The sequence below is a fragment of the Notamacropus eugenii genome, chromosome 1 (genome assembly GCF_028372415.1).
Source record: "Notamacropus eugenii isolate mMacEug1 chromosome 1, mMacEug1.pri_v2, whole genome shotgun sequence".
Taxonomy (NCBI): domain Eukaryota; kingdom Metazoa; phylum Chordata; class Mammalia; order Diprotodontia; family Macropodidae; genus Notamacropus; species Notamacropus eugenii.
The window spans coordinates 199,714,529-199,725,360 of NC_092872.1; positions in this window are offsets into that span (position 1 = coordinate 199,714,529).

Below are 10,832 nucleotides of genomic sequence, written 5' to 3' on the forward strand. Positions count from 1 at the left end.
AACCATATAGCTTATATACAGGATAAATAAGAAATAATCAAGAGGGAAGGCACTAGAAATTAAGCGGGCCTGACAAAGATCTCTACAGCAAGGTAGGATTTTAGCTGAGAGCTGACACCAGGGAAGCGGGGAGAGAAAATAGGAATGAATATTGCAAGCATGGAGGCCAGCGAAAATATCCCAAGCTGAGATAGTCTATCTCATTCTAGGAAAAGCAATGATGCCAGTGTCACCGTATCAAAAGTACCTGGTAGTACGAGGAAACTGGAAAGGTGGTGAGAGGGTGTCTAAGTGATGAAGGGTTTTGAATGCCAGGGGGTTTTATATTTGAACCTGGAGAAGATAAGGAACCACTGGAGGTTACTGAACATTTGTAGGGGCAGGGTGACATGGCTGAACCTGAGTTTTAGAAAAATCACTCTGTCAGTTTAGTGAAGGGTGGAATGGAGTGGGGAGAGACTTGCTGCAAGTCAACCAACCAGCAGACTATTGTAATAGTCCAGACAGGAGGAGAGCCCAGGCAGGCATAAAAGGCCTGCACCAGGGTAATGGTAGTATTAGAGAAGGGGTGTATAGTGAAGAGATGTTGAAATGTTGAAATCAACAGGTTCTGGCAGCAGTTTGGATATGGAGGGGTGGGAAGTGGGTAAGAGTGAGAGGACAACTAGGTTAAGACCTTGTGGGCCTGAGAGCTAGTAACCTAGATGATAAAAGGGAAGTTTGGAAGAGGGAGGGGAGGAAGAAAATGAGGTCAGTTTGGGACATGCTGAGTTTAAAATGTCTTCAAGACATTCACTTTGAGCTAATAGGCAATTAGAGATGTGAGACTAGAGGTCAGTAAAAAGGCTAAGGCACTATAGGGAGATTTGAAAATCTTCAGCACAGAGATAATTGAATCCCAGGGCAGGGTTCTGTGGGACACCTATGATTAGTGGGCAGGACCCAAATAGCTTCTAATTTTTATCAGACAATTTGATAAAGATCCACCAAAGGAGACTAAGGAATAGTAATATAGGTAAGAGAACCAGGAGAGAACAGTGTCCCCAAAATATAGAGTACCAAGGAGAAGAGAGTGATTAACAGCATCAAAGTCTGCAGAGATGTCAAGAAGGATGAGAACTGAGAAACTACACTGGATTTGAAAATTAAGATATCACTGGTATTTCTGCAGAGGGCAATTTTGCTGGAATGATGAGGTTGGAAGCCAGACAGTGAGAGAAGAGGAGAGTAAGAAAGGAGAGGTATCTACTGATCGACTGTAGAGGGCCTTCTCAAATTTAGCCATAAAAGGCAGGATATGGGACAAAAGTTGGCAGAGATAGATAAAGTGAGAGCTTTCCGAAGATTGGGGAAAGAGGAGGGAATGAGTATGTTTTAGGTAGTAGGTAAACAACCAGTAGAGAGGGAGAGATTGAAGATGTGAGAGAAGAGAGATGACAAGAGGACCTCAATTTGCTAGAGGATGAGATAGAAGGGGATCACTAAAACCCAGGTCAATTTCGCTCATGTATCTGACACCAAGCACAAAACCTGGCCAACGTTCAGAGGCTGATATGTGCAGGTAAACCACAAAGTCTTAAATGTATGTCTTTTATAATAAAGGAATAAGGATTCAAATTCAATAAATTTGTTCATTGTTCCCCACAAAGTCATTTGTCTACAATGGAAGATCTATTTTAGAAATTTGTTCATTGTTCCCCACAAAGTCACAAAGTCTACAATGGAAGATCTATTTTAGAAAACCTTCAGCACTCACTGTATTCTTGGACTGACTGGAATTCTTTTGATATAAAATCGATCACCTCATTCTTTCCCATAACTCAGGAAAGCAAACCTCAATTTCATCCTCATAATCACTGAAAATTACACAGCAATGTATGCGTGTTCTCAGTTGATCCTCACAATAACCCTGGTCATGTTTTAGATTTGTCATTGCTACACGTAATGACTTCTTATTTGAAATTGAATGAAGACAGAACCTCAATTGCTTCCCTGAAAATACCCTGTGGTAAAGAGAAACCTACGAAATACAACATTTGTATACAATACTCCAATAGGCAGGTAAACTGCTCTTTATTAAAGAAAATGTATTAAAAGATATTCAAGAGGGAACACTAGGCTCAATAATTGAGATAAGATTTATTACTGGGAGAATAAGCAATGTTGTCACTTAATACAATCAAGTTTATACATATTTTTACACTTATCAATCTGTTATCCTCATCATCCCATATCTCCCTCAAGATGGGATAACCTCTCTGCCACGGCATGCATTATTTAATCCAATAAGCACTTTTCAAATGCCTGTTACATGCAGGCATTAGGAATATATATGTGTGTGCATGTATGTGTATGTACACATACACATATACATGTATACACACACAAAATCTCTGCCCTTATGGAACTTGTATATGTGGGAAACTATATACGTAAAATATAAAACATGCGAAGTATGGGGATAGGTTTCCTATAGAGCATGGCACCTGTGCTGCCCTTTGCAGGAAGTTGAGGATTCTGTGTGCATTCATCCTTCATTGCCAAAGACCGTGCCTTCAGAGAAACAATGACATGACTTACACTTGACTTCGTTTTGAGTGAGGGAGGGCTGTGCAGGTCACCAGCCTCACTTCTCCTCCAGAGCCCTCCGAGTCCAGTGACCAGATACTCATCAGGATGACTGGAGATGACCCAGGATGAGGCAGTTGGGGTTAAGTGACTTGCCCAAGGTCACACAGCTAGTGAGTGTCAGGTGTCTGCGGTGAGATTTGAACGCAGGTCCTCCTGACTCCTGCACTGGTGCTCTATCCATTGCACCACCAGAGATGAGTAGGAAGTGCATTTCAAGCATGAGAAATAACATATAGAAATGCAAAGAAATGAGATGGAATACCTTGTACAGGGAACAGAAAGCAGGCCAGTTTGGCTAGACTATGGAGCATATTTCAAAGAGCTTTAAAAGCTAAATATGAGTTATGAAATCAAGCAAAGTAGGAACTTTTGCTGTTTTTGTTTTAGTATAATCAACTGCCTCTTATCTTGCCTTTATCAAACAAGAGCCTTTACTAGGAATAAAGTACAGAAACAGGAGTTTAACTAGAAACAGTATATGTATTTGTATTGATAATTATTTTAATGTGATTAAAGATCTTCCCCACCCATTAATGAGCCTGGGAAGATTGGTAGGAAGGTCCACACCTTTTGTTAATGAGACATTAGTTCCCAAGGGTTGTGATACCCTCTGGCTCTAAAAAATGTATAAATACTCTGAGGGTGAGGTTTTACTTGGAGGCTTAGCTTTTGGAAGAAGCTTTGTGTGCCAGATGAGATTCTGGGATGCTGCTAAGCAGCTCCCTCTCTCTCCCCCTCCCCCTTTGAAAACCCAGATGTTAGTACCTCCCTCTCTGGTAACTTTGTATGTCAGGCACTTGCATCTGTCTATTGATTTGTGATGTATGCATTGCTTACTGTCAGACAGTTTGGAAGTGCAGCTCTGAACTTCAGGGTGCTGACTTTTTCTCCTGAACTAAGTGAATGATACATGTGCTTGATTAAAGTGATTGCCGATCCCTCCAAAGTTGCTTTCCTTTTAGAAATGCAGATCTAAGAACCTGTGAAAGTAGGACCCCCTGTGTATGCTGGAGTGCTTACTCATATAGGAGTTTGTCCTAAAGACACAAGGGAGTCACTAGTTTCTTAAGCAAGGAAGTGTTATGGTCAGAATTGTGCTTTAGGAATATCAGTGTCAGGTAAATGAAGGTTAAACTCTTGTGAGGGAAGACCAGGAGTGATTAAATGGGGTCTACTGTAGTAGTCTAGATAAGAGATAAGGAGGGCCTGACCTGGTTGGGAAAGGGTGGCTGTGAATTAATAGAAGGGGAATCAGTGATATATAGAAGTAGTAGAATGGTCTTGGCAACTGATCAGATGAAAGGACAGAGGAGGTGATAGATGACTCACATTGTGAATATGACTGGAAAAAAGGAGGTGTCTTCAAGAGAAACTATGAAGGGGGTGATGTGGGGAAAGGTTTTAGATGGGGAGATGAGTTCAATTTTGGGCACAAGCTGAAGTATCTACAGAATCTCTCATTTGAGATCTCTAGTAGACAGAAGATGATATGGAGGGCCCTCAAATACACCCATCTAGAGGTAATGGTCAAGGATGATGAGCCTGCACAAGATATTAAGAAACTGCCAGATAGGATCAGTGTTATGAAAATCCAGGAACATGTTTTTCTTTATCCATTACATCTCCCTTCTCCACTTACATAAGGTTAATTGTGATGAAGTCTAAATAAATTCCAACCAAGGTACAAGGAATTAGGTTACAATCTTAACAGTTTGGCTCTTTAAATTAACATATCTATACATTAAATTAGTACTAAATATGCATATTAAAGTTTGTTTCTGGCATGCTAAAGTGCTAGATATTAAAATGTTAAAATTATTGAAATCCTCACATACTTCATTGCAAAAGGATCTGGCATCTCATCATGGATCATCTCATTTTCTGGCACAGATCACCATGTATCCAAAGTTTTTTTCATCCTGTGTAACTGTTGTTCATATTTCCTAGTAGATCCTCCACAGGGCCAACATTTTAGAGCCTTCAAATCTTTTTCACATTTTACGTGTACCAGTGAAGCACTCAAGCTGTTATCCCATGCTTGATATAACTGATCCTTTTCCAATCATAAATTTCATCAATGGCATCCTTTTTACTAGAGGAGTCAAACACTAGTAGCCCACAACACTGAGTGTAGCCCAATCCAGATTAAAATGTAATCAGGAAATATTTAACAAACACAAATATAGTAAAACATAAATAATACATTTTGCAGTCCATAGGAATCCTTATGAAGCAATCAGTGGCTCCCATTTCTATTTCAGTTTGACACCACTGTTCTACATCATTTCCTGCTTAAAACTTTGAAAACATGCTGCAGTATACCTGGGTCTAGTATGCATTTCTCCATTGCCCTTCAAGTCACCACCATAACCAGGAACACAATTGTCTAAAAACACAGGTATCTGCACCAGAAGCAGTTTAGGATCATTAAAAGAACTAATTTCCAAAATACAGTCTGGTCTACTCTTACGCCTATCAAATTTTGAGCCAAATTTTTTTGCACATTCATATACATATGTAAAGATGCATTAATTTAATAGGCTGGTCAGCAACTAGATGTAATCTGGACATTTAAACTTTTTTTTTAAGCATTTAGTTTTTCTTATTTGAATTGCTAGTCTCACCTCTATGACTCTGTAAAGTTTGGGGGTTTGGTGCAATGGCATTTGATCTTACCAAGCAGAGGCAAGGCAACCAAGAGCTATGCATATTTGGTATACAAACACATTTGTAAAACAATGCTAAGGAAAATAGTGAAAGACTGCTAGCAGTATTGCCTCATAAAATAGCCAAAAGTAGAAATGAAAGAAAAGGTCTAGAGCAGAGGTTCTTAACCCTTGTGTCATGGACCTTTTAGCAGACCAGACTGCCAGGTAGACTCCTTTTAAAGTTTTATATGCATAAAATAAACACATAAAATTACAAAGGAAACCAATATATATATAAAAAAAAACATGTTCATAGAAAACTTAGCATGATATTCATGTGGGACATACCATCCCAGGAGCATCCATGGAAGAACCTGGCAGGTCAAAAAAGAGCAAAAATGTGCAAGGTCAAGCACAGATTAAAGAAATCTGGAAGCAACACAATCTTGGAAAGCATTAAAGGTTTCATTTTATAGAATATCATGGAAAAGATATCAAAGGGAGAAAAAGAAAAATTATATTACTACCACCAAAAAAAAAAAAGATCATGGAGAAAACATCATGGACCTACACTGCCATCTTTACAATTATGAACTACGTCTGAACTGAGCCTAGAGAAAAACACAAGAAAGGAACAAACTTTTGTAAACAATTTTCTAACTCTGACCATATCAAGTCATACACTTGACCGAAAGGTACAGAAAATTCCAGATCCTCTTGTTTAGTGACGACTTTTAAAAAAAATTCATTTGACTTGGGAGAGCAAAACAGTCTTATAGACTTAGAAGATTCTTTGATAACTGCAACCACAGAGAATGGCTCAATGACCCTTCAGTTACTACAATAAGGCACAAAACAAGATGTTATATTTGCAGAGGCTGTTCACCTATCATGGAGTTTGCCTTGCATAAAGTCCAAATGGCAGATTCCCTACAGATGAAGTGGTCACCCCAGCAACCCAATTCCCTCTGTTAGTGCAGGTCAACAACTGCTTTTCAACTTTTATTCTTTCAATGATACCTGGAATGCCAAGATGTGATTTGTCTCAGTATGTGACACAGGTGAGACTTGAACCTAAATCTTTCAGACTTTAACATCAATTCTCTATCCTTATGACTTTTTGCTTTTCTATACTGATAGAAAATGTAAAATAAAATCAAACAGTGACACAATCAAAAAGATAACCATAAATATTAATTAAAATGATTTGGCCATTTTATAGTCAAACTTGGAAATTTGGATAATTTGCTATCAGTTTCAAAGTATATGTCTAGTTGTAGTGAGTAATTGCCTGCAACATGGTCTTCTGTCTTTTCATACAAAGTCTTCTTCAAAGGGCCAAATAAATCTAAGGCATGAAGACAGTCAAAAAACAAAACACTACTGTTATTTTCTACTGATAGGTATTACTACACATATAGACTCTATAGCTGAAAATAAAGAACTGTACGTAAGTATTCTATTCTGTAGAATGCTAAATAACATCTCTGCAAAACTGTTGTCTGTGCACAAGAATAAGGCAGACAATCCCATGCATCAGGTCCAAGGCAACCTAAACACAGCTGCAAGAGCTATATATAGTCAGCTTAGTCTTGACAGATTCTCTGTAAATGTACAATTACTTTTACTTTCCTCTAACAACTGTCCACCAGCACTTCAGTTTTATTCAAGTTTAGTAAATTTAACAAGATGACTTCAAGGTAATCAGTTAGGAACCATTTCCCCAAAAGAAAATCTCATGTAAAATGACTGTTAAATTGTGAAGGTTGCAGCAATCTGAATGCATTGTACTTAGTATTAAATCTTGGCACAAGTCTGGAAAAATTACTGGAATACTAAGAAGAAAAGCTGTTCAGTAAACACCTTTTGTTAAGTTTCCCTTTCACATTCTTGTTTAGACAGACTATGACGGTTAAGTGAATACAGTACAGTTTTCTCTCTACACCCAATATGCCTAATTTCCAACTTTACAAGTGTCAATGTTTAACTTTTAATTGGCATTTCATTTTAAAGGTGAATTAAGCCAAGTATTCCTCTTCCTACCCTATCAGTTCTATACAAATAAACCTAACGTATTGAAAGCCATCTAGAGCAGCATTTGGAAAATTCTTAATTAAGCACATTAGTATGCAATTAAAAAAAAAGTTAATATACTATCATTGTATGTACTCAACTTACACCCAAATAGAAGTTCTTGAACCAAATGGGATGCAGCCTGTCTGGACTTAATAGTTTTCACTAATATTAAATTATGAGTATGAAATGTTCCTACTTCATAATATAAAGGCATTTTAATATCATGCTGGCATGCTAAATTTCTTAAATGATATTTAGGAAATTATGTAGAAATAATTGCCATTTGCATGCTAATGCATTTTTAAAGTATTTACTGCAACCTATTTAATATTCCCAAAGTGAGAGATGACACATTTTCAATAGTGATATAGCAGAATGCTTCATTCTTAAGCAAATTTACTACTTCAGACTAATTACAGAGAAAAGTAGTCCCAATTGGTAAAAACTTTTAAGTTACAGTATATTTTTAAAGGTTTTAGTTACTTTCTAGTATACTGGAAAATGAAAAAAAAATCTAATACAATTTCAAGTAGAGGTCCTCCTGGAGCTGCCTAAATTATTTGGTAAGTTTTGTTTGTAAACGTTAATTAGTAAATGCCTTAAAGTACATGAACATATATGTAGTGAAAACATTTCCTGAAAAAAATATTTTTCCTCAATTGCCAAACTAACCTTTTTTCTCTAACTACTACAAGGATAAATTTTATTCCAGATATGGTCCAATTATCTCGACTTCTAAATTTTTGGAGTCTAAATAAGGACATCTCATTCTATTTTTTAAACTGAAAAAGTCATTTCAAGGGAGGATGCAAAACCTCTATCACCCAGAGATTAAATTTTAGTTTACTAACAATTATAGTTTTGCTTCATGAAACATATATGGTATCTAGAAATATATATATCCTAACATACAAAGATTAATGAAATATTTAGATTTGAGAGTAGAAACAGGAAGAATTACAAATGACAATACAGAATAAGTCACTTGTCATACAGTCCAGTCTTTATTTAAAGACTTTTTTCAACTGTGATTTACAGCTTTGGCATAAATAGGCTAGTCACTCAGCCACTAACTGCCAACGGTTGTAGAAATAAAGTCGTGGTGGCATATAGGGAGTTAGTACTAGTAAATAAATTACCAGAGCAAAAAGAATAGCAGAGTAAAAACATATCACTATAATAAACCTCCACAGAAGTTTGCCCTGAGGCTTTTTTGAGTGTCAAAGGCAATCTTCACTGATGCTTTTATGAACACTATAGAAAGGAAACAATTCTTAGCCTGAATTAGGATGAATAAAGTAAAAACTCTTATTGTTAAGAAACAAATCAGTTAAACACCTAAACCTTTATTAGTCTGAAGGCTTTATTTGAAAGGACTGGGAAGGAGAAAATGTTATGTCACTTGAACAAACTTCATAAAATAAAAATGGCTTAAATCATTTTCATTAGCTGATCATGAAATCTTGTCCTTCATCCTTCTAGATTAAGGCTAAGGACACTTCAGTAATGTGCCCATTTATAGTAATGAAGCTGTATGCTAAATGACTTTTTTTTAAATCCTAGTATATTGTTATCAGTAAATACTGATGACAATAGCTAACTAACATGGTTGAGTATCAAAATTGTTGCTTTAAATTTATTTGGATACCTAAATTCAGAAGGAATTAATTAGAAGAAAAAAGTATTAAAAACTATCTAGCTGACAGAATAAAACTAGATGATTTAATAAGCCTTTTTTATTCATTTGTATAATAAAAAGTTCAGTTCTTAAAATTCAGTTAATTCTTTAAAGTCCTAACTACAGAAAACAAATGATTCTCACTTGGACATTCTCCATTTAATGTATAAAACATCTTTTTAAAAAAAATACTATCCCTCAGGATATTTACCTTAACTGGGTAAGTTTTATAACAGAAAAGCATAGCTGCTGACTAGTACAGCTCTTTTCTAACTCTCCATTTCTAACTGAAATGAAAGAACTTTATCAATTTATCAACTTGGACACAACAGTCACAACTTGAGGTCCTGTGAATTTATAAGGAGAAATAGACTAGATTGAGTTAAACGTATAACTAAAGAAAAAGGGAAAAAATACAGCAACTTTTACTTATAAAATTGTCTATATTAAACTATATCTTATATACTCTGAAACTTTAACTTTTAAAAATAGCAATTTGTCAGTACAAGTTGTAACTTACTTGACTGTTAAGTGTTATTTTCTAGTTTTGGGGCTTCTGTCTCAAGTGTATTCAAACGCACAGCTGAAACATTTGCACCCCCTAGCTGTCATTTTCATATAGACAGAACTGCCTAGTACACATTCCTGTTCAGCTACAAATATGAGGCAGTTTTAAGTCAATTTATCTAGAAAATTATTCAGAAATAATAAGCAATCTAAAACACCTTCATGATTTATCCATTTATACACAGTACACAAGCAACCCCACCTCTGTACAGGTTTATCACATGCAAACCACCCATTAAGACATAAACTTTAAAAATAAGAAAGCCATAACTCAGTGTACTGTTTCAATTGTATCACTGTTTTCCAAATGGCACACTAAGTAGTCTAAAATAGATGTTTTTAACAATCTTATTTAAAAAATTCTTGGGCAAAATATTTTCAGAATTAAAAAACTCCCCTAAAATTTTCAAAACACTCACTATCCAACTTATAGTAACCCTAAAATACATTTACAAGGCTCTGAACCAAGGTATTTACATACCAAATAATATAAAGCAAAATAAAATGAAAATTTAATGATATATTTAAATGCATGAATGCATTAAAAATTTATGAAATTAAGATTAAGGCTCTCTCTGAATAGTAATTTATATAGCTTTACATAATAACCAACTTTTGAAACATCAGTCTTGCCCATTCTTATAAATCTACCACTTGTAAGCAGTAGAATATATTAAGTATGACTTCAGATTGCTAATTCTATATGGGAACATGCTTCTAAAACACTAGAGTTCTTAAATATTTACAATGTATAGTTTTTAATCTTTATGCAAAAGCCCAAGTGTGACTGCCTGACTTCCATATAAACATTTTTGCTAAAAATCTGCTTCCAAAATTAAATGCAATATCATTTCAATAAGAAAAACACTTCCGATATGTGCTATATGTGGACCACAAATAAATCAGACAATACTGTTCTTTTAGACTGCCACATTTCTATGTCAAACTTCAGTCTCTATGAGCATTCAGAAAACAAATGCTCTTCAGTTACTTCCAGAGGATGTATTTCTTCTGAATGATAATAGTCTCTGACTGAAATATCTGGTCCACCATTAAGAAGAAAAAGATTCCTTTCTAAGTGATTCACTCTATTTCCAGATCCCCAATTTTTCCTTTTAGAACAGTGATATAAAACAGTGAAGACAGAACAGAAAAAAATGGAATGATAATATAAGAAGCAAAATTCATAACCCATTTCTCTGCTGCTACTATATCAAAATTTGTAGTCAGAA